The sequence below is a fragment of the Macaca thibetana genome, chromosome 2 (genome assembly GCF_024542745.1).
Source record: "Macaca thibetana thibetana isolate TM-01 chromosome 2, ASM2454274v1, whole genome shotgun sequence".
Classification (NCBI taxonomy): Eukaryota; Metazoa; Chordata; class Mammalia; order Primates; family Cercopithecidae; genus Macaca; species Macaca thibetana.
This window is the reverse complement of record NC_065579.1, coordinates 141,515,207-141,538,941: the sequence shown is the minus strand read 5'-3', so window position 1 is coordinate 141,538,941 and position 23,735 is coordinate 141,515,207. Positions and strand designations below refer to the sequence as shown.

The 23,735-nt window shown below is 50.2% G+C and overlaps 1 protein-coding gene and 1 pseudogene across 1 annotated transcript in view; both read right to left on the bottom strand.

Moving 5' to 3' along the window:
- The window catches only part of TSEN2 (tRNA splicing endonuclease subunit 2), a 728,632-nt gene that overhangs the window by 600,485 nt on the left and 104,412 nt on the right, over positions 1 to 23,735 (bottom strand). The window lies entirely within an intron of this gene.
- Positions 21,012 to 23,735, bottom strand: part of LOC126949002 (Fanconi anemia group D2 protein-like) — a 41,034-nt pseudogene continuing 38,310 nt past the window's right edge.

Here is a 23,735-nt window from a genome sequence, read left to right as displayed (position 1 = left end):
CAGAAATTAAGATGAGATAAAGACATTCTTAAATAACACAAAGAGAATTCATTACCAGAAAACCTGGTCTAAGAGAATTGCTTAAGGAATTTCTTCAGACAGAAGGGAATCATACCAGTAGGAAAACTGAGACATCAGGAATAAAGGAAGAGAAACCACATGATCATACCAATTTATGCAGAAAACGAATTTGATGAAATGCAATATCCATTCACAACTAAAATGTGCAGTTTCCTCAACCTGATAAATGGACATCTACAAAAAAACCTACAACTGACATCACACATAAGGTTTAGGGAGACTGAAAGCTTTCCCCCTAAGATCCAGAATAAAGCAAGAATGCCCTCTCACCACTTCTATTCAACTTTATACTGGAAGTCCTAGACAGTACAATAAGACAAGGAAATAAATATGAGTCACAGATGTTGAGAAGGAAGAAATAAAATTGGACCCATTCACAGATTACTTGATTTTTCTTTTCTTTTGTTTGAGACAGGATCTCACTGTGTCACCCAGGCTAGAGTACAGTGGCGCCATCACAGCTTATTGTAGCCTCAACCTTCTAGACTCAAGTGATCCTCCCAAGTATCTGGGACTACAGCACGCACCACCACATTAAATTAATTTTTAAATTTCTTTGTAGGAATGGGGTCTTACTATGTTGCTCAGGCTGGTCTCAAACTCCTGGGTTCAAGCAGTCTTCCTACCTCAGCTTCCCAAAGTGCTGGGATTACAGGCATGAATCACATGCCTGGCCTCTTAGTGATTTTTCTACATAGAAAATAAAGTTACTGAGAGTGGTGGCTCACACCTGTAATACCAGCACTTTGGGAGGCTAAGGCAGGAGGATTGCTTGAGCCCAGGAGTTCAAGACCAACCTGGGCAACATAGTGAGACCCCATCTCTACAAAAAAATTAAAAGAGCATGATGGTGCCTAACTGTAGTCCCAGCTACTCGGGAGGCTGAGATGGGAGGATCAGTTGAGCCTAGAAGGTCAAGGCTACAGTGAGCTGTGAGGGTACCACTGTACTCCAGACTCCAGACTGGGCAACAGAGTGAGACCCTGTCTCAAAAAAAAAAAAAAAAGAAAGAAAGAAAGAAATGAAAAGGAAAAGAAAAATTACAAGGAAGCTACAAAAACTCTTGGAACTGATGAGTGAGCTTAGCATGGTTATAGGATACAAGATAAACATACAAAAATCAAATTTATTTCTACATACTGGCAGTGAACAATTAGACAATGAAAATTTAAAGACAATGCCATTTACAAGAGTTTAAAAAACAAAACGAACAAAACTCTTAGGTAGAAATCTAATATAACATGTCCAGGATATGTATGCTGAAAACTACAAAACAGAATTTCAGCCTTAGCTGCACTGTGTAAAGAGCCTGGAAGTCATCACTCCCATCCATGCAACAAGGAAGAGGCTCAGCAAACCGAAAACCAGTGCCTTTTCTTGAGCCCATTACAGAACTGAAATCTCAGGACAAACTGTACCCGCTACCTGAAATCTGTAAAGACAGATGAATACAGAGTCACACCCGAGATCTGCTTCCCTGGAACAAAAGCTGCTGGAGCCATAAGGTTGTAGAAATTTTCAAACAGTAATTCTGATGAATTGCTAAAGGCCAAGAGTCGACTAGCATGAGAGTGAGAAGCTCCTCTGGGCCACAGTCTTAGAGTGGGTTTTACTTTACCAGGTTCTCATGCTGAAGAGCCAGGAAAGATTTCCTCTTTGCTTCGGCAGGGGAAGGAGAAGAGTAACCATCGTAAAATAGCCCAGAGCATCGTGTATGGCGAAGGCTTACTCTCCAGGGGCCATTCAGAGCCTTATTCCACCTGGAAGAAGGGCCGCTCTCTGTCTCTAGCTTCATCACCCTTCCTGTCTCACCTAAAAGAGTAGAGGGAGAAACACGTGTGAAGGTCACAGCCTAGGCACACAGGCCCACCAAAAGACTGAGATTTGAGGGTTCGGGTACAGTGGCTCACGCCTGTCATCCCAGCACTTTGGGAGGCTGAGGCGGGCAGATCACTAGGTCAGGAGATTGAGACCATCCTGGATAACATGGTGAAACCCCATTTCTACTAAAAATACAAAAAATTAGCCAGGCGTGGTGGCAGGCACCTGTAGTCCTAGCTACTAGGGAGGCTAAGGCAGAAGAATGGCTTGAACCCGGGAGGCAGAGGTTGCAGTGAGCCGAGATCTCACCACTGCACTCCAGCCTGGGTGACACAGCAAGACTCCTTCTCACTAAAAAAAAAAAAAAAAAAAAAAAAAAAAAGACTGAAATTTGATCACGAGATTGTAGAACTCTTCCCCTCTCCCACACCTTACCAGCATACTAACAGTGCTTCAGGATAATAATTGTCAATTACATCCAAAAGAGCTGCAAGATACAGACTTGATCTGAAGTGGGCAGGGTATCCAGCAAAGCCCAAAGACAACAGAGAAGAGAGAACCAAGAAGGATGTGAAGCCTCTGGCAGCTACAGTTACAGCAGAAATGAAACACAGCCCAACTGCGAGCTAAATTAACATAAAAACCTCACTCTAAAGGCCTATATGCCTTAGTTCACATTTTCTGACACAATATGCCCTATTTTGACCAAAATGTTACAAGGCAAGCGAAAAGGCAAGCGGAAAACACAGTCTGAAGAACAAGCATTAGAACCAGACTCAACAAAGACGTTGGAATTACCAGATAGGAAATTTAAAAGAAGTGTGATTAATATGTGAAGGCCTCCAGTGGAAAATGTAGAGAACAGACAAGACCAGATGAGTAATGCAAGCAGAGGGATAGAAACTCTAAAAGGCAATAAAAAGAAAATGCTGGGAATGAAAAACACTGTAACAGAGATGAAAATGCCTTTGATAAGGCTCACCTGTAGACTGAACACAACCAAGAAAAGCATCAGTGACCTTGAATGTAGGTGAACAGAAACATACCAAACCGAAACACAAAGAGAAAAAAGAAAGGGAACTAAACAAAGAACAAAAGTTTCAAGAACTGTGGATCAATTTCAGCAGGTGAAATATATGCACAATTAAAATTCTACAAGAATAAGTGGTTCCAAAGGGTAAACATAATTATTCATCTAACCCCATCTGATTCCTTCAGGAGCAAATATCATCTTGTTTTTGTGTGTACTTTCAGAAACACAGAAGGATGTAAATATAACTAAGAAAGAGACACCCAACACAGGCCGGGCGTGGTGGCTCATGCCTGTGATCCCAGAACTTTGGGAGGTCAAGGCGGGCGGATCACCTGAAGTCAAGAGTTTGAGACCAGCCTGACCAACATGCAGAAATCCTGTCTCTACTAACAATTTTAGCCGGGCCTGGTGGCGCATGCCTGCAATCTCAGCTACTCGGAAGGCTGAGGCAAGAGAATCGCTTGAACCCAGGAGGCGGAGATTGCGGTGAGCAGAAATTGTACCATTGCACTTTAGCCTGGGCAACAAGATCAAAACTCCATCTCAAGAAAAAAAAAAAAAAAGACATCCATCACAAACACATATGCTTATTCTAGTCACACTGTCCTTTACTTTCCTCTTTTAATATACTCTGGAGATCAATTCACATGAGCTCCTATAGAACTATGCATTCTTCCGTCAATGGCTCCATGGTACAGATGTGCTAGAGCTGAGTTAGCCACTCCTCTGATGGATTTAGATTTATTGACAGTATTTTGCTAATGCAAACCATGAATCGAAAGTTATAGTGCTCTTAGCAAATAAAACAATACAGAGATTGCATGGAACTTCTCTACAGTTGTCATTGTAGGTTGGAACTGTTTGTTCTTTGCCTTTTTCCCACTTCACATCTTGTTTCTCTTTGTTGCTTTTCCCCTCCTTTTCTGCCCGCGCCCCCCTACACACCTGTTCCTCTTGGTGAATTTCATTAGTTCTTCACCACCCATCAATCAGACCCCTGCTGGGAGCTTTCCCAGACTGTGCCTGGGTTCCTGGCTCTTCTCTCTCCGCACCTCCCCAGCAGCATTTTGCAAGACAGTTGTGCTGCTGTAGCCTAACTCTGACACTTAGCCTAACTCTGACAATTCGGTGACCTTTTTGCAGGGGGGCCTGAGTCTTGTTGATCTGTGTTTCCACCACACAGGTGCCAGGGCCTGTCAGAGAATTAGCATTCAAAAAATGTTGGCTGAGTGAGCGATGATGTCTTAGATTGATTTCTCCTGTAGAGCTCACCACAGGACAATTTATGTTTCCCATTTTGAGATTCATTTTATCTTTGCATTGGCAAATAATGCTATAGTGAACCCCTTTCTACCGCTGGCCTTTTTCTCCTTGGTTTTTGAAGCAATTTTACTGGGCCAAAGGGTATTGAATTATTTTTTCTTCCCACTTTGCCTTGCAAAATTGTGCATACTGGTGGTTTTTTTTGTTTTGTTTTGTTTTTTTAAGTTGGGAGGCTGGTAAGAATCAGAATGATAATCAGAAAACCTTTGTGTCCGGAATTGGTTCCTTGTGGTGGGATCTTGGTCTTGCTGACTTCAAGAATGAAGCCTCGGACCCTCAAGTGTTACAGTTCTTAAAGATGGTGTGTCTGGAGTTGGTTCCTTCAGATGTTCAGATGTGTCCGGAGTTTCTTCCTTCCCGTGGGTTCGTGGTCTCGCTGACTAAAGGAGTGAAGCCGCAGACCTTCGCAGTGAGTGTTACAGTTCTTAAAGGTGGCGCGACCGGAGTTGTTCGTTCCTCCCTCCCTCCCGATGGGTTCGTGGTCTCGCTGACTTCAAGAGTGAAGCCGCAGACCTTTAGGGCGAATGTTACAGCAGACCCAAAAAGTGAGCAGCAGCAAGATTTATTGTGAAGAGTAAAAGAACAAAGCTTCCACAATGTGGAAGGGGACCCAACGGGTGGCCTCTGCTGACTCAGGTTGCCAGCTGTTATTCCCTTATTTGGCCCCGCCCACATCCTGCTGATTGGTCCATTTTACAGAGTGCTGATTGGTCCATTTTAGAGAGGGCTGATTGGTCCACTTTACAGAGTGCTGATTGGTGTGTTTACAAATCTTTAGCTAGACACAGAGGGCTGATTGATGCATTTTTTACAGAGTGCTGATTGGTGCGTCTACAAACCTTTAGCTAGACACAGATGCTGATTGGTGTGTTTTTACAATCATCTAGCTAAACAGAAAAGTTCTGGAAGTCCCCACTCCACCCAGGAAGTTCAGCTGGCTTCAGCTCTCACCTTGACCTTCCTTCATGGTTTGTAATCGCCTGATGGGGTCTTCCTGCCCACTGCACAGACAAAACCAACTCATTGAGACTGTGGCATTGCAATAAAGAGTTTAACTGATGTGAGGCTGGCCATGCCACCTGGGAGACGGAGCTGCTACTCAAATCACTCTCCCTGAAAATGTGGAGGCTGGGGTTTCACCAGGGTAGTTTGGTGGGTGGGAGCTAGAGGAATGGGTGCTGCTGACTGGCTGGGGATGCAGTCATAGGGTTGTGGGAAAGGCTCCTTGTGCACTGAATCTGTTTCCAGGTGGGGCCACAGGACTGGTTGAGCCAACAGTTGAGGGTCCAGGTGGGACCATCCAGTTGTCAGAAATGCAAAAACCTGAAAGGATTTTTGGTTGAAATGAAAGGGTTGCATTTCAAAAGGCCAATATTAGGTTCTATAATAGTGAATTGGGAAACTTGCAAATCTTGTGACCTCCGGAATAATGACTGGTAGCCATTTAACTCAATTCTGAGCAGAATTCAGGTGGCCTTTCATCAGTTGGCTTCAGGGGTGGTGGGAACCAAGTGGGCAAGACAGCTGAGGCTCGGCCACACACACAGAAAGCACCGACCCTGTGTGGGATGACAGATGCTAGGACAAACGTGGGGACCTGATGTGACAGGCATGGGAACAGCAGTGCCATGGTGATGTCTAATGGATAGTTGTCAGCAAGTGCTGTCGGCCCTACTTTCAAGGGATGTCCAGGAGCCAGCCCTTCCCCCCACCCACTCCTGCTGCCACCCCTCTGGTCCTGCCACTGTCATCACTTGCCTGGATCCTTGCAGTGGCCTCTCTGGGCTCCCTCCACCCACCCGCTCCTGGGTCCCCAGCCCATACAGCATCCAGAGGGCTCCAGGTCCCCATTGCATTCCTTCTCTGCTCAGAAGAGGCTTCCCTGCCAGTGTAAAAGGCAGAGTACTTCAGGGCCCTGTGCGAACTCCTGCTCCCTTGACCTCTGAGTCCTTACCTCCTCTTACCCTCCGCCGGCTTCCCTTCAGCCACACCAGCCTCCTTGCCATTCCCCCAATGATTCAGGCAACCTTGGACCTCCAGGCCTTTGCACTGGCTGAGCCCTCAGGCCAGGCCGGCTCTTCCCAGATGCGCACACGGCTCACTCACCCACTTCTTTTAAGCCTTTGCTTCCACTCTATCTAATACACCAACACCACCCACCCACCCCAGCTCGATCTTTCTCCTAAGCACATTTCCAGTTGAACATACAACATATGATCTCTATTTACCACCATTATTGTCTGGCTTTCCTCACTGAAATCGGAACCCTGAAGACAGGAATTTTCTTGTTTTGTGCACTGTGGTAACTGCTCAGCAACTTGAACAGTGCCGGGCACATGGAGTAGAAGCTCAGTAAGTATTTATTGAATAAATGAATGAATAGTGTTTGCTGAAAGAACCTCACACTTGGGAATACTTTAAGTGTTGCTGCAATTCCCGACCAGCAAGATGCAGAGGAAAACCTTGAGAAGAGGACCCAGAGAAGGAAACCACAGTGTTTACAACCAGCATCCGAAAGAGCGAAAATGCCAGCTCAGACCTGGAGCCTGGTCACGGAGGACAAAGGTCCTGACAAGGACTGTACCATGCAGAGGTCACTACCTGCTACCTGGGGCATGAGACTCTCCTTGATTCAACAATATTCAATGAGACAGTCAACCTGATTCCTAACAGGAGAGGCCAAGGCAAGGTGGTCTAGCCAGCCAGTAGGATTGAGTGACAAGCACAGAGCCATGCCAGAATTAGAGGCCACACAGGAGGTTCCACAAATGCACCTCCTAAATGCTTGGTGCTGAGACCACAAAGCCAAAGAAATGAGGCTTCTTGATTTGATTGCAGACTCAGCAAAAATGAACCTAAGCCTGCTCCTCATGGCTGGGTCGTGTCCTAGGGAGGCACCAGCATTCAGCTTGGCCTGCTTCAGTATATAGTTTTTATCCCTGTGTGTGTTCTGTTGGGACTCTGTACATTTAGACATCTGTGCAGGGGGACTCGTGAGGAGACCAGTCTCCCTGGCAGGCCTAGATGTAGCGTAGCCTGAGGCAGGAGGGGAATACAGGTGGAGCTGGATGTTCTTTCAGCCTCCCTGGCAGAGATCAAGGTCAGCTTGGCATAGCTTCTGCCGTGGCTGGCTCTTATGTGGGGGAGGGAGGCAGTCCCCAGAGCAGGAATGCCTTCCCTGGGGCTCCTTTCCTTGCAGGGGAAAAGCCAGCCGTCCTCCCCTCTGTGCCTCTTTCACTAAAGCCCGTGGGCTAAAGCCCTTGAGCTGGGGAATCCGTGCCCCAGGGGCAAACCTCTGGGCTCTGGCTTAGCCCCACCCCGGGAAACATTCACAGCCCCTGGTAAGAGAGCCCTGCTGCAGGAAGACTCCAGGGCAGGGCCCAGCTGCCGGGTCCTGGGCTGTCGGTGACAGTACCCCAGGCTCCAAACTCCTCTGGGCCTGGGGGCAATTCCCTTCCCTGGTTACAACAGATTCCCATCCCACCCCACCCTACCACCCGGGCCTGGGCAGGGAGGCACAGGGAGGTGGCAGGAGAGGGGAAGCAGGGGCCAGACAGGAGGAAGAGATGATGCCCTGGGCCAGATGGTCACCGCACCTGCTGAAGTGAGAAACTCTGGCTTCTCCAAGTAGAAACTTCAGGATCCCCAAAATTGGACCAGCAAATAAACTTAGTGACAGTCACACCAGCCTTCTGGAAACTCACAGTAGGCGTCCACTGCCCCTGTGGGTCCCCAGGACCCCTCTGCCTGTGGCCTCAGGGACCCAGTACTGCACTTCCAATGCTCTGCAGACACACCTCGGGCTTGAATCCCATCTCACTGATTCCACAAATACTGATTTGTGGCCTACTGGGTGCGAGGCCTCTGTGGCTGTGGGGGAGGCAAGGTCCCTGCTCCAGTGGGAGTGACAGGTGTAAAACAGGATGACTACAGAACCTGGGAAGGGGGACAAAGCAGAGTACTGGGAAGTGGGTGGGCACAGGGCAGCCTGGGATGGGGGAAACAGCAAATCTTTGCCATCCGTTCCTGGTCGTATATCATTGGGGATGCTACCTGATTTCAGCCTGAGTTTCCTCACCTAGACAGTGGAGCTGGAGCCCTCCCCACTGCCAGACCCCACTCTCTGGGCTGCCTCTAGGAAGCACAACCTGCTCAGGCCTCCTCCCCATCCCCATGGCTGTCAGTCCCTCCTGAGAATGTCTCCACAAAAGGAGGCCGCTGGCTGTAGAGGGAGATGAATGACCCAAGGTTGCCCGGCCTGTGCCTAGGGCCCCATGGCTCCTGAGGCCTGGCCTTGGTGGACCCTGGAAAGGGCTTTCTCTGTGGGTTTTGCCTTGGTGCCTGGAGCCCCTTCCCTATGGACACCTCTCAGCATGATTAACACAGGCAGACAGGACCTGAAGGGGCCATTGGTCCTTCTGAAAATGCTCACCAGTCAGTGTGAGAGTGGGGAGACCATGCACAACGTGTGGGACTCTGCCCTGCACCCGCTCAGAGCCTCAGCCCTTCAGAGCCATTGGTAATGATTCGCTGTGGGGTTACCCTGATTCTTCTGAGGTCTCTTTTCCTTTCAGTTTTTCTGAGAAACTGAGAGGATCACATGACTGCATGCTGCCTAAACTAGGCTGTGCACAGCCCACGTTCTGTGCAAGGAGGGCGCAAAGCAGCAGAGTGTCTGTGACCCACCTGCCACCTTTCCAATGCTACTACAAGATTTGCAGGAAATGGTTGTTTATCAGGAACCATCTTTATAAAAACGATAAAATAGAGCAGAGCAGGGGAGAAGTGCTGCAGGCTCCCGTGTTGCTGAGCACACAGCAGCGTGGGCATCTCGTCACGCTCCTCCCCAAAGCCATTGGTGTCCACTGTCAATGTTCTTGGACCTCAGGGCCTTCGTCCTCTCCAATCTAAATGCAGAGAGACATTTGACACGGACTCTCTCAGGTGTTTTGCAAAACAACAACAACAACAACAAAAAAAAACATTCTCATTGACTCTGGTCACCCTGCTATGCACTAGATGTCAAAACCTCTTCCTCCTCTCCAGACTTTGGTCCTTTGACCGACACCCCCCCCCCCATTCCCTCCCTCTGCCACTCTCCGGCCCCTGGTCACCATCCATCTACTCACTATTTCTATGGGGTCTACTTTTTTAGATCAACACTTCCGGGACATCATGTGGAATTGGTCTCTGAGGTGGTGGAGATGCTAAGTAGCGGGATTTCCTTATTCCACGGTGCACACATCTGTCGAATCCTCACATTGTACCCCATGAATGAATACAAGCATGATTTGCCAATTAAAATAATACTAATAAAGACAGAATAAATGCAGTAAAATACAAGAAGTGTGGCTTCACCTCCCCACTTACTTGATTTTTGTCTTCAGTTGTGCAACTATGTTGGGGCAATCTTATTACTCCTTTTCTTCGGTGGACACCTGCAACAAAATCTTAACAGAATTGAAAGGTGCATCGTCTGGCAGCCCTGCGGCAGCCCCAGCTTCTTGTTGGTGAGGCTGACATCACAGCCTCAGGCTGCCCAGCTTGGACAACACTGGCTTCCTGCGATGGTTTTCGCTGGGCCAGGGACGTTTCTGGGTCTCTGCCACTGCTGCTGGTGGTGTGGGTGGAGGGAGAGCCCACAGGGTCATGCTGGGGGGCTTTGTTAAAACTGTCTGGCTTCCTCTGCAGGCCAGCAGGGGCACTGGCGGGAACAGTGGTCTTCTGCTGAATGCTGAATATGGGACACGCTGGCTCGCTGTGAGCCTGCTTCGGTGGGAGAGGGAAGGTGGGAACTTCAGTGGCTAGAGAAGGACAGGTGGGAAGGGACTGTGGTCTGATGGTGGACTGCTGCTTTTGTTTGTTCTAAAAGGAGGTAGGTGGCCACAGGATAGTGAAATGCTTTTTTTTTTTTTTATTGGCACAGAGATGTTATTGGCCTGGAATCCTGTTCTTGGCCACCATGAGCTGGGTTGTTTGGGAGTTCTGGTATCCAGAAGTGGCTCTTTGTATGTTGTCAGTGGCATCTCCTGGCCACAGTTCACTCACTGGTTCCTCATAACTTCTTTCAGTAGGGGCCACTCCCTGGGGTCTAGTGTTAGTAGCTTTTGAATGAGTCTTTCAAGTCGAAGGGGGAAAAGAATGGTGGGGCATGGTAGCTTCCTGTGATAATTTTATTCTTGAGGTCCATCGTGTTCCCTGAATAGAAGGGCAGGGCCCCGGCCACCATATGGTAGAGGAGGACGCCGAGGCCCCATATGTCCGTGGCAGGGCTCTGGTACCCCCAGCCCAGGAAGAGTTCTGAGCAGGAATGGTGGGCTTCTGCCCTCATTTCTTGCCCTTCTTGGGCAGCCAAAACTTAAAAGTGGGAACAGCTGGCTCCCTTTGAGCTCTCTTTGGTTCCACGGGGAAGGTGGACTTTGTCAGATGGAGAAGAACAGGTGGGACCCCCAGGAGGAAGGGACTGTGCTCCAGTGATGGAGCGCCTCCTCCTCTGCACTTCTCCTGTACCCCAGGATTAGGTACGAGGCCATGGGATAATCATATGTGTATTTTTTGTGGGGGGAATATTGATTCCGAGATGTGTGATGCTTGGAATCCCATGGCCACCATGACCAGGGTTATAGGGGACACAGGTGTCCAGGGTCTCTGTATGGTGTCAGCAGTGTCTTCTGGCCGGCACTGACCCAGGGGTCCCACATCAGCTGGTTTAGTGGGGGTCGCTCCCTGGGGTCGAGGCTGAGGAATTGTTTTACTAGTATTTCCAGTGGAAATGAACAAATAGGTGGGGAATCATACTGTCACATAGCCTGAGGCGGGAAGGGACCAGGGGTGGGACCCACGGAGGCTCTGAGAAAGGCCTGGGCCTCAGAAGATGGGGAAGCAGGAAGACCCACTTGGAGGCCTTCACAACCTTCACAGGCCAGAATTCGGTTTAGGTTTCAGAAGGGGGCTGGGTCGCTCACGCTCTTCTTGAGGCTACAGGGCTGCAGCTCCTTGGGCTCTTCCCACACAGACATGGTTCTGGGGCCCCGGCTACACAGATACCCTTCTGATGGTTGTCCTCTGCAGCCAGGCAGGGGGCGTGGGCCGACCCGCCCCTTCCTTTGCCAGGTGGACAGATGAAGTGAGCCTGTGAGGGCAGGATTGCTGGATTGGAAATTGGACTTGGAGTGTAATCCAAACGCCCCACGGGCCCCGCCTCTTCTCTGGAGCTTGGCTTCAAGAAAACTGGGACAAGGGATGGCAAGACCAGCTCTCAGGACCCTTGCCCCTCCACCCCGTGATGCTTTTAGATGGTTCTCAGGGGCCACCTTTTTCAGAAAGAATTCTCGGGTTATGGGAAAGTAAAGGGAGGAGTCGTGCTTTGAATGGCACTTTGATCAGGCTCTAGACTAGGTGTTGGTTTGAAGGGGTTTGCTTTTCCTCCCACTTCACCCCCCGTCACAAAACCTTAGTCCTGGCTAGGCCGGGAGTGAGATTCCTGTTTCTAGATTTTCATCATTCTGTGTTGCACAGGAGGAGGTCTGGGGAAAAAGGGGACACATACTAGCAAGCATATAGAAGATTTATATGCACCAGGCTCTGGAGCAGCTGTTGAACTCTGGTCGAGCGGCCTCGGGTCTCCACAGAGATAGGGGCGGGGCCAGGTGGCAGTGACGCAGTGCGGGGCGTTGCTCCCAGTGGCCGACAGCCCCGCCCAGCCTGGGCAAAGAGTCAGAGCCGGGACTGGGAGGCAGAGTCAGAGACCCATAGGCACAGCCGAACCCCTGCGAACTTGCCCAGTAGGGAGCTCAGGATCCCCAAGACTAGACAGGCAAATAAGCTTAGTGACAGTCCCACCAGCCTTCCCGAGAGTCACCGTAGGCGTCCACGGCCCCTGCGGGTCCTGAGGCCTGCTCTATCAGGCGACCTTGGGGACGGACCCAAGGCTGCACTTCCAATGCTCTGCAGACACACCTCAGGCTTGAATCCCAGGGTCTCACTGATTCCACAGATATTAATTGAGGACTTCCTGGGTGCCAGGGCTGTGTGGCTGTCAGGGAGGCAAGGTCCCTGTTCCAGGAGGGGTGACAGGTGTAAAACAGGACGACTTCAGAACCTGAGAATGGGGACAAAGCAGAGTACTGGGAAGTGGCTGGGTGGGTGTGGGGCAGCCTGGGACGGGGTAAACAGCAAACCTTTGCCTTCTGTTCCTGGCCAGATTTCACTGGAGATGCTACCTGATCTCTCTTCAGCTCAGTTTCCTCACCTGGACAGTGGAGCTGAACCCACCCCCCACTATCTGAGCCTGCTCTCTGGGCTGTCTTTAGGGAACCCGACCTGCTCAGGCCTGCTCCCCACCCTCCATGGCTGTCAGTCCCCCAGGAGAAGAATGTCTGCCATATGGAGGCTGCTGGTAGCAAAGGATGATGAACAAGCCAAGGTTGCCCGGCCTGCATGCTGGCCCAGGTGGATACTTGAAGGGAGTTTCTCTGTTTGTGGGCTTTTGCCCTGGTGCCCTTCCCTATAGTCCCTTGACCCAGCCCAGCTCAATGGGCTGCAAGCCCTGGCTTCTGAAGAGCAGATGTCAAGCTCTAGCACAGGTCACAGTCAGAAACAATTCTGGCTTTGTCCAGTGATAGTAAAAGTCAGGCCTGGGAAGGTGCCCTCTCACAGGACGGCACTTCCAGAGGGGGCACAGCAGCAAGGTGGAGGGACAGACCCTGATGGGCCCTTGGGGAGCTCAAGCAGAACCCACAGGGGCCCTCTTTCTGGGGTACAAACTGGCATTGAGTGGCGGGAGATCCAGCATTAACACCTGAGGGACCTTCACCCCCAATGTGGATTTAAAGGACAGCAGCTCACTGGGGAGACAAGGGGCTCCACAACACTCCCACCCTATCCTGAGACTGCTTCTTGCTACCTGGTCCTGCTCTTTATTGGGGAAGGAGAATCTTACCTGAATCAACAGTGGGCAGAGTCACTGCATGCTCAAGGCTGGGCACACCTAGATGCCGGCCATGCACAAGGGTGGTGCCTTCTGGACCTTCCTCAGGCTCCTTAGGAACCCATGAGGAAGCTCCCTGATGGGTGTTGATGGGCATCTGCACCCATAGATTCACTGCCTTACATGGAAACACTGGGTTCCTGGGAAACTGGAACCTGCCTTATGAAAGCCCCCATTCCCACTACCCCCTCCAACCCTCCAGGCTGCTGCTGTGTCTTACCATCAACCCTCCCCAGACCCCCAGGACGCCTGCCTCACCCAGAAGCACCCCTTCAACCTGGGCCTGGATGAAGGCTCACTCCTCCATCAGGCCTCTGAGGGGGATGGCTCCGTGCTGCTTTTAGCAAAAGGGGAAACCATTGCAGCAGAAAGGCCAATGCCGCAGTAGACAGTCAGGAGCCCAGCAGCACAAGTGACCCCCTAAGGCACTTTGGGAACCACACCCCGCCACTGACCCCAGCACAGCCTGGTTCCCAGGGCTTTGGGATCCTCCTGGGAACCTCTCAGAAGGATTAACACAGGCAGTTGGGACCTCAAGGGGCCACTGGTCCTTCTGAAAATGCTCACCAGGTAGTGTGAGTGTGGGGAGACCATGCACAACGTGTGGGACTCTGCCCTGCACCCGCTCAGAGCCTCAGCCCTTCAGAGCCACTGGTAATGATTCGCTGCAGGTGGGGTCACCCTGATTCTTCTCTGAGGTTTCCTTTCCTTTCAGGCTTTCTGCATAATAGCGAGAACCACATGACTGCATGCCGCCTAAACTAGGCTGTGCACAGCCCCCGTTCTGTGCAAGGAGGGCGCAAAGCAGCAGAAGTGTCTGTGACCCACCTGCCACCTTTCCAATGCTACTACAAGATTTGGAAGAGATGGTCATTTATCAGGAACCATCTTTTTTAAAAAAGATAAAATAGAGCAGGGCAGGGGAGAAGTGCTGCAGGCTCCAATGTTGCTGGGCACACAGCAGCGTGGGCATCTCGCCCGGCTCTTCCCTGCAGCTGTTGGTGTCCACTGTCAGGTTTCAATGTTCTTGGACCTCAGAGCCTTTGTCCTCTCCAATCTAAATGCAGGGAGACATTTGACACGGACTCTCTCAGGTGTTTTGCAAAATGCAAGACACTCTCATTGACTCTGGTCACTCTGCTATGCACTAGATGTCAAAACCTCTTCCTCCTTCCTGAGACTTTGGTCCTTTGACCAACAACCCCCCCACCATTCCCTCCCTCTGCCACTCTCCTGCCCCTGGTCACCATCCATCTACTTGCTACTTCTATGGGGTCAACGTTTTTAGATCAACACTTCCAGGACATCATGTGGAATTGGTCTCTGAGGTGGTGGAGATGCTAAGTAGCGGGATTTCCTCCTTCCACAGTGCACACATCTATCTAATCCTCACATTGTACCCCAGGAATAAATACAAGCATGATTTGCAAATTAAAATAATGCTACTAAAGACAGAATAAATATAGTAAAATGCAAGAAGTGTGGCTTGACCGCCCCACCTACTTGATTTTTGTCTTCAGCCGTGTACCTATGTTGGGGTGATCTTATTCCTCCTTTTCTTTGCTGGACACAGGAAAAAACATTTTAATAAAGTGAAAAGGCATATCCTGGCAGCTCTGCAGCAGCACCAGCTTCTTGCTGGCTTGGCTGACGTCACAACCTTGGCTGCCCAGCTTGGAGGATGCTGGCTTTCTGCGATGGTTGTTGAGGCAGAAACGTTTCTGTGTCTCCACCACTGCTGCTGGTGCTCTGGGTGGAGGGGGAAGCCCCAGGGTCATGCTGCGGGGCTTTGGTGAGTCAGGGACATTTCTGGGTCTGAACCACTGCTGCTGGTGCTCTGGGTGAAGGGGGAAGCCCCAGGGTCGTGCTGGCGGCCTTGTTTAGCCAGAGATGTTTCTGGGTCTCCACAACTGCTGCTGGTGCTCTAGGTGGAGGGGGAAGCCCCAGGGTCCTGCTGGGGCCTTGTTAAGCCAGAGATGTTTACAGATCACCACTGCTGCTGCTGGTGCTCAGGGTGGAGGCGGAAACCACAGAGTCATGGGGAAGGCTTGCTGAGCCAGGGAGGTTTCTGCATCACCACCACCGCTGCTGCTGCTGCTCTGGGTGGAGGGGGAGGCCACAGGGTCATGCTGGGGGGCTTGGTGAGCCAGGAAGGTCTGTGGGTCTCCACCACTGCTGCTGGAGCTCTGGACAGAGAAGGAGGCCACAGGGTCATACTAAAAGGATTGCAGAACCAGGGAGGTTTTTGGTTCTGCACCACTGTTGCTGGTGCTCTGGGTGGAGGGAAAGGCCACAGGGTCATGCTAGGGAGCTTGTTGGGCCAGGGACATTTCTGGGTCACCACCACTGCTGCCGGTGCTCTGGGTGGAAGGGGAGGCCACGGGGTCATGCTGGGGGCCTTGGCGAGTCAGGGACATTTCTGGGTCTGAACCACTGCTGCTGGTGCTCTGGGCGGAAAGGGAGGCCACAGGATCGTGCTGGGGGGCTTAACTGAAGCTCTCTGGCTTCCTCTGCAGGCCGGCAGGTGCACTGGCCAGAAAGGGGCTCTTCTGCTGAATGCTGTGAGTCCGCTTCAGTGGGAGAAAAAAAGGTGGAAACTTCAACGGATAGAGAAAAACAGTTGGGAACCCCAAAAGGAAGGGACTGTGGTCTGATAGTAAACTGCTTCTTTCGTTTTGTTTCTTCTGAAATAATGTAGGATGCCATGGGAAAACTGAATCATTCTCCTTTGATTGCAACAGATAGGTTCTCAGCCTGGAATCCCATGGCCACCAAGAGCTGGGTTGTTTTGGGGTTGAAGTGGTCTAGGATTTGTTCTTCATATATTGTCAGAGGCAACTCCTGGCCACTGTTCACCCACAGTTCCCTCACCACTTCTTCTAGTGCTGTCTGCTCCCTGGGGTCTATCTACTGTTAATAGTTTATTATTGAGGCTTTTTGAGACCTCAGGAAAAGTATACTGGGGAAAAATATCTTCCATTTTAACGTTTTGCCGTGAAGACCCTAACACTGCATTAGCGGAAGGGCAGAACTTCGCCCACATGTGATGTAACGTTACTCCGAGCTCCAAACATCCATGGCGGGGCATTGGTAGCCCTGGCCCAGGAAGAGTTCTGGGGCTATGTAGGTAGGGGTAGGTGCCACAAAGGGCTGTCAGCTGCTGTCCCTCATGGAATGTGGTACCTAAGCCGAAGTTCGTGATCTTAATGTTACCGTCCTTAATGTGACCCAGCTGCGTGAGCTCTGGGGAAATCAAGGCAGGCGGTTTGCCTTCCCAGGACCTGCTGCAGGTGGGCACCCCTAAGGGAGGCAAGGGGACAGGACAAGTGCTCAGGAAACCTCTGCCCAAAGTTTGTTTTTTCCACTCTACAAGAAGCTATCAGTACCTACTATGTGCAACAGACAGAGCCCTACAGCCAACTTTAGATATTAACCAGGAAAGCCAGGGGTCCGGTCTCCAGAGGACCCATCTCCCCTGTGCTGCAGGAGGGCTGAAGGAAAATGTTAGGCAATTCAACCTAGCAAACATTTACCCAATGCCAGCTGGGCCCAAAGTCCAGTGTCAGGCACAGAAGAGTCCAAAAGAATTTACTGATCCTAGTTCTGTCCTCCTAGTGCTGACCTTGACAAGCCACAGTAGAAAATGCCCTGTGCCCCAGGGCAGGGGCCACTGAAGAGCTGAGGGACACTGAAGGGAAGAACAAGTCCCACCTTGGGCAGCCAAGGAGGGCTCCCTGGAGGAGGGGACACCTGAGAGGCAATGCTAGAGGACGCATGGCTTCTGAAAGCAGAGTTCAGGAGGGGAAGGTGCTCCAGGCAGAAGAGGCAGCATAAGGAAAGGTGAGGAGGGGGGCATCTTTAGAGACCCTGAGCTAGTCCAGTTCTGTGATGCAAGAGCCACGGGTGGGCCAGGAAATAGCTATGACAACACTGACTGGAGGAGGGCACTCTGCAGGTGGCTTCTGACCAAAAAGGCAGATCCCAGCCACGTGGGGAGAGCCCCCAATGTCCAGGAAGATGCAGCAGGAGACAGGCAGTGCGTCCAGTGGGAAAGAGCTCAGGCAACAGACTCAGACATCCTGGATCCCAGCCCCTGCTCAGCCACCCATGAGCTGTGTGACCATGGGCAAGTTACTGAAGCTCTCTGGGCCTCAGTTTCCTCATTTATATAGTGGGCATCAGACCATTCATAAGCACAATAAGACACTGTACTTACCAAGGGAATAGCACATTGCCTGACACCCGGGGGCAGCCATCTACCACAGTTTATTGAGCAATTATCTTTCTTGACACTCATCAATCTAGATAAGGCACATCCTTTCTGGGACTGCCAGACTCTAAAAGCTTCCAAGGGTCAAGTTCATCTTCACAGTGGAGACTCTGACCAGAAAAGAAGTTGCAGGCTCAGAAAAAGAGGCAAAAGGGATGACGAAAATACTCATCAAGGTATTTCGGGGCGAGGAGGACCAAGTAGAAAGCATGATACCCTCATAGTGGACAAGAAAGGGAGTTAACCATTTCCTTGTTGCAAAGGTGGGGCCTTGAGATGGGCTGCTAGTAAATGACCCGGTCTGTGGAGACCAGATGACGTCCTACTCTGGAACTGGCTGCAGGTGCCATCAATCCTTCAGGAGAGCGGGCAGTGTGAGAGGAAACCATCCAGGCTTGCTGGGATGTCCTGGCATGATGGTGGCCAGGGAAGGCCCAGAGCAGGCACCTCCCCAGTCCCGACATCCCCACCACCCACCTGGGGAGAACAGATGCACACTCAGGAAAGAAGTGACTTTAAAGGGGCTTCACTAGAACCACAAGGATGAACCATAGCAAGTGCTGGCCAGGACATAGAGATGGTGGCACCTTCACACACTGCCCCTGGGAATCTGAGAAGGGGCAGCCACTTGGGAAAGCACCTGGCAGCTCCCAAACAGTTAAACACAGAGTTATCCTATGCCCCAGCAATTCCACTCCTACCCAAGAGACCGGAAAACACACATCCACATGTGAGTGCTCACAGCACCATTATTCATAACCACCAAAATATGAAAACAACCCAAGGGTCCATCAAAGGATGACCAGAGAAGCAAAATGCAGTTGATCCCTGCAATGGAAAGTTATTTAGCAACACAAAGGAACAAAGCGTGGACACACGCAACAACACAGATAAACTTTGAAAACGTGCTCAGTGAGAGACACCAGTCACAAAACACTGTACGCATGGACGTATATGGCTGCATGCACCGTGCGATTCTATTCCCATGAAACGTCCAGAACTGGCAAATGCAAAGAGACAGAAAGCAGATTCGTGGTTATCAGGGGCTGGAGAGAGGAGAGAATAGGGAGTGAAGCAATGGGTATGGAGCTTGCTTTTGGGGTGATGAAAATGTTCTGAAACTGGATACTGGTGATGGTTGCACAGCTGTATGAATCTAACAAGAACTGCTGAATCGTATCCTTAAAATGGGTGAATTTCATGTGATATAAATGTCAATAAAAATAACCACCTATTTTTTAAAAAGTGACTTAAGGCAGGAAATAGAGTGGTCATGAACAGGGATTGCAAACTATAGCCCCTGGGCCAAATGTAGTCACCTATTTCTATAAATAAAGTTTTATTAGAACATAGCCATACCCATTCATTTCCACATCATCTAAGGCTGCTTTAGTGGGACAATGGCAGAGCTGAATAGTTGCCACAGACACCATATGGCCAGGAAAGCCCACAATATTTACATCCAGCCTCCACAGAAGCTTGCCACCCTCTGCCCAGGAGGGAAAACTCTGGGGCCAGGCTTGGCTGCATATGAGCTCCATATCTGTTCTGTGTGTGTGCACACTCAGGTGAGTGTGTGGCTGTGCATCGTCCAGTCGCCATACAGGAAATGAGCTAGGGTGTGTGAAGTGCCCCTAAGAATGCCTGGCCGCAAGGTGGACTCAAACTTTGCTCATTCTGCTCCCAAGAACAGCTTATACTCCCCACAAACCCTGTAGACAGGATCCCATCACCTCCTGCACCACCCTTTCTTCAGCTTCTCTCTGCTTTGAGAAGAAAGGTGAATCCCACGCTGACAGATAGGACCCTGTACACCCTGCATCTCACCCCACTCCATGCTTCAGTCTCCTCCAGAATAAAAGGACCTTCCCTGCCTGGCACACTGGCTCTGAGGTCTGGACCAGGAAGCAAAACCTGCCCCCAGAGCCCGAGCAGGAGGCACGGCCCCAGCCAGCATCTCCCAGCCTCCCATTGTGACTGAGAATCTTGGCTTCCCCAAGATGTGCTGCTCCAAGGACCAGCACTGTGACCAGCAGGGTCTGGCTCCAGGGTCCGCCACAGCTCTGAGCACACAGGCCCTGCTGCAGGGACCCCTGAGCGCCAGGAGTGGCCATGGCTTGATGCTACCGAGGGCTTGGGGCCCACCTCACGGGTGGGTTCTGCCTCTTCAGCACCTCCGCCAGCAGCAACTTCACCTCCCTGACTGAAGCTGCCCTCCAGGGAACCTGCAGGGTTGGATGCCAGAGGAGTGGGAAACACAGAGAGGCCAGGTTCATAGTAGAGGGACGATCCAGCATGGGCTACAGAGGACAAACAGACAGGGGGACGTCCTCACCCTCGGAGTCCAGGGCCTGGATCCTCAGCTCTATGGGGGAGTCCTCCAGGTAGAGCTCGCGGGTGGTGGTGACGATCTGGATGTCATGGATGAGGTCCACGATGGCATCACAGCTCAGGACCTGGCCTGTGGCTGGAGGAACCCCAGGGAGAAGTCAGCACTGAAGACAGCACCTGCCCCTGGCTCCACCTCCAAGCCTTGCAGGCTTACACTTTGGCAAAGACCACAGCGACCACCAGCTTCACCCTCAGACGCCAAGCAGCTGCCTCGCACATGGCCCCACTGACAGTTACCAGGGACTACCAGAAAGGAAGGGCTGTGGGGGCCTTGTTACCACCTGGTCTGGCTTTTTAAATGCAGGGCACCAGCATTTAAAGCTGTGGGCAAAGAAAACTCCAGAAAAACTTAGTTTCATTCAGGGTATAACCATTCAGTGAAGTGACAAGGGTTATAGTATGATGAGTTCCCATCCCAAAGATGAGAGCCCTGTCCCTTCACTGAGCTTAGGGATTACGCTGGTGGTTTTGTTTATTTTTGTTTCTTTTGAGATAGGGGCTCAATTTGTTGCCCAGGCTGGAGTGCAGTGGCTCCCGGGGTCAAATGATTCTCCTGCCTTGGCCTCCCTAGTATTTGGGACCATAGGCATGCATACACCACCATGTCTGGCTAATTTTTAAAAACGTTTTATAGAGTCAAGGTCTTGCTTTGTTGACTAGGCTGGTCTTATACTCCTGGGCTCAAGTAATCCTCCTACCTTGGCCTCCCAAAGTGCTAGGATTACAGGTGTGAGCCATTGCGCCCAGCCTATGATGGTATATTTATATGATTATCAAGCATATTGTAGAAGGGGCTCATGGACACTCATACAGATGTTTTTTACTTACTACATAAAAAAGGTACGTAAATGGCATTACCTGGGGAATTCTGAAATGTAAGCATAGCAGCAGGATACAACATTTTTCTGACTCTTCTCCAGGTACTTGTACATTGTTAACATTGTTTTGTTGGAAAGCAATACAGTCCCATGTATCAAAAACCTTACAAATAGGCTGAGCAAGGTGGCTTATGCCTGTAAGGGCACTCAGCCCTTACTGATGTCCTCTGTGAAGATGATGCTGGTGAGGCCGGCAGGCTGGGTCAGGCGGGCCTGCACCACCGCCTACTGGGAGCACTGCTGCTTGTCCAGGCCAAGCGGCTTGATAGTGGCCACCTCCAGCGGGGCGGACAACCTGCAGTAGAAGAAGAGAACATTTAGTCTCTGGAGCTGCACTGCAAGGCACAGCGGGGTCCAGATATCAGGCTGAGAAAGTAATCTCAGAATATCTGTTGGCTCACACAAGGCAATATAAATCTCAAGCCAAGGGTCCAAGAAAAACCAAGGAATCTGCGGCATCCTCCCTAAGCTCTCCAAATACCATTTGTCCCGAGAGAAACTTTTTTGACTCAAGTTCTCCACCAAGAACTGTGGAATTCCCCATGAACATTCAAAACACTAGCAGGTTTAGAAAAGAAAAACTATACTGACTTTTGGCCTGATTCCTGTGGAGTCACCGGACCCCCATCTTTTGCAAAGTCCTGAGAAAACAGCAGCGGCAGGAGGTTGATGGCGATCCCATCCTGAGTGTTGTATTCTTCCAGTCCGTACAGCGCTTTCACAGGAAATGGAAAGTCACCGCGGAGAAAAACCAGAATCTGATGCTGCAGCTCAGGAATACGCAAGGCTACAGGGAAAACCACTAGAGCAAACCAATTTCAAATACAACATCATGGGGAGAAATTAGAAACAGAAGAACAGTGAAACTTTTAGGAATTTTGGAGCTAAGGGTGCAGGGGTACTGGGGTTGGGAGGAAAGAAGCTGTGGGACTGGGCAGCTGTGGCTGAGGTCAAGGGTATTCTGAAGTTTGTATCAGCTACTGACAGAATTGATGTAACTTCACCAGTACAACCAAGCCAGCAGGTAAACAATACCTACCCTTCCGGAACAACACAGGAGTCCACTACGAAGGCATCCTGGAAATCATTGCAGATGGTATGCCCAACACGTTCCTTCAGGAAGCAAACAAACAAAAAGGGCAGTGCAGGGTGTACTTGCTGTAGAGCCCTAGATAAATTACTCTTAACCTTTCTAAGTCTCAGTTCTCTCATTTCTAAAAAGGAAGTAACAATAAATATCTCATTTTTGTGAAGTAGAAAAGAGAGAGTGCATAAAAAGCACTTAGCACAAGGCCTAGCATAGAATAGGGCTCTCAGACAGATAGTAGCCATCATCATTAACAAAGTCAATCTCTTCTTTACTATTGTTATTAAGTGAAGGAAGCCTCAGAGAAGAGCCCTGAGACAGGGTAGGGCAGAAAAGCCTTTCGCAGTTAGAATTTAGGAGAGGTCACAGGATGATCTATTTTCACACTGCAACAGAAAGACCTGAAGAGTGTAGTAAAGCAGCTCTCATGCTTTATTGCTTTAAGAAAAGACAATTGGCTTTACCAGGGCTTTTGGATCCAGCTTTTCTTGTTGGATCAGGTTGGCAAATTCATCATAGTAAAGTGCAGAGGCCTGAGGAGACTGCTCACTGCAGGAATGAACCAACTGCAACAAGGAGGTCACCTGGAGCAAAGAGGAAGAACAGTTTAAACCTTGGGCTGCCAATCCTTCCTAAACTCCATTCGCCCCATTCAAGACTGTTTTTTTCACTTTCTGATTTTACTGGCAAAGCTCTACTTCTCACTTGAAGTTTTCCTGAATATTCTGACCCATCTGTCTCTTTCCGATATCATCCCTTTTCCAATCTGTCAGACACTGCAGCCAGATTAATTTTTCTAAAGCAAAGCTTTGATTTTTGCCATTTCCATGCTAAGAAACCCTTAAGGAATACCTCTGCCTAAAGAATGAAATAAAAATGTATTGTTTTGCATGCAAGGCTCTCTGTTTTCTCTCTCAACTAGCTTTTTCTTTTTTCCTTTTGAGATAGAGTCTCGCTCTGTCGTCCAGGCTGGAGTATAGTGGTGTGATCTTGGCTCAAAGCAACCTCCACTTCCCGGATTCAAGAAATTCTCTTGTCTCAGCCTCCTGAGTAGCTGGGATTACAGGCACCTGCCTCCATGCATGGGTAATTTTTTTTACTTTCATTAGAGATGGGATTTCACCATGTTGGCCAGGCTGGTCTCAAACTGCTTACCTCAAGTGATCCTCCTGCCTCAGCCTCCCAAAGTACTGGGATTACGGGTGTGAGCCACCGTGCCCTGCCTGAACTAGCTTTATGTCCCACTTTCCAGTTATACACTTATTTGTTCCCATGCTTCAACCAAAGTGTTATTCAATAGATATGGCACATCTTTCTTGCTAAGACTTTATAATTTAATTGGAGAGATTAAATGGATATAGAAATAAATGCAACCGACCTGGGAGTGGTGGCTCACCTCTGTAATCCCAGGGCTTTGGGAGGCTGAAGGGGGCGGATCACCTGAGATCAGGAGTTTGAGATCAGCCTGACCAACATGGCGAAACCCCGACATGGTGAAACCCCGTCTCTACTAAAAATACAAGAATTAGCTGGGCATGATAGAGCATGCCTGTGATCCCAGCTCCTCGGAAGGCTGAGGCAGGAGAATCCCTTGAACCCAGGAGGCACCACTGCACTCCAGCCTGGGAGACAGAGTTGAGACTCCATCTCAAACAAAGTAAGTGCGACCCAAGCCAGTAGTTTCCAAGTATCATAAAATCACAAAGATAGGAGTTCAGGAAAACTTTTTTTTTTTTGCCTTTTTTTGAGACAGAGTCTTGCTCTGTCGCCCAGGCTGGAGTGCAGTGGTGTGAACTCGGCTCACTGCAAGCTCCGCCTCCCGGGTTCAAGCAATTCTCTGCCTCAGCCACCCTAGCAGCTGG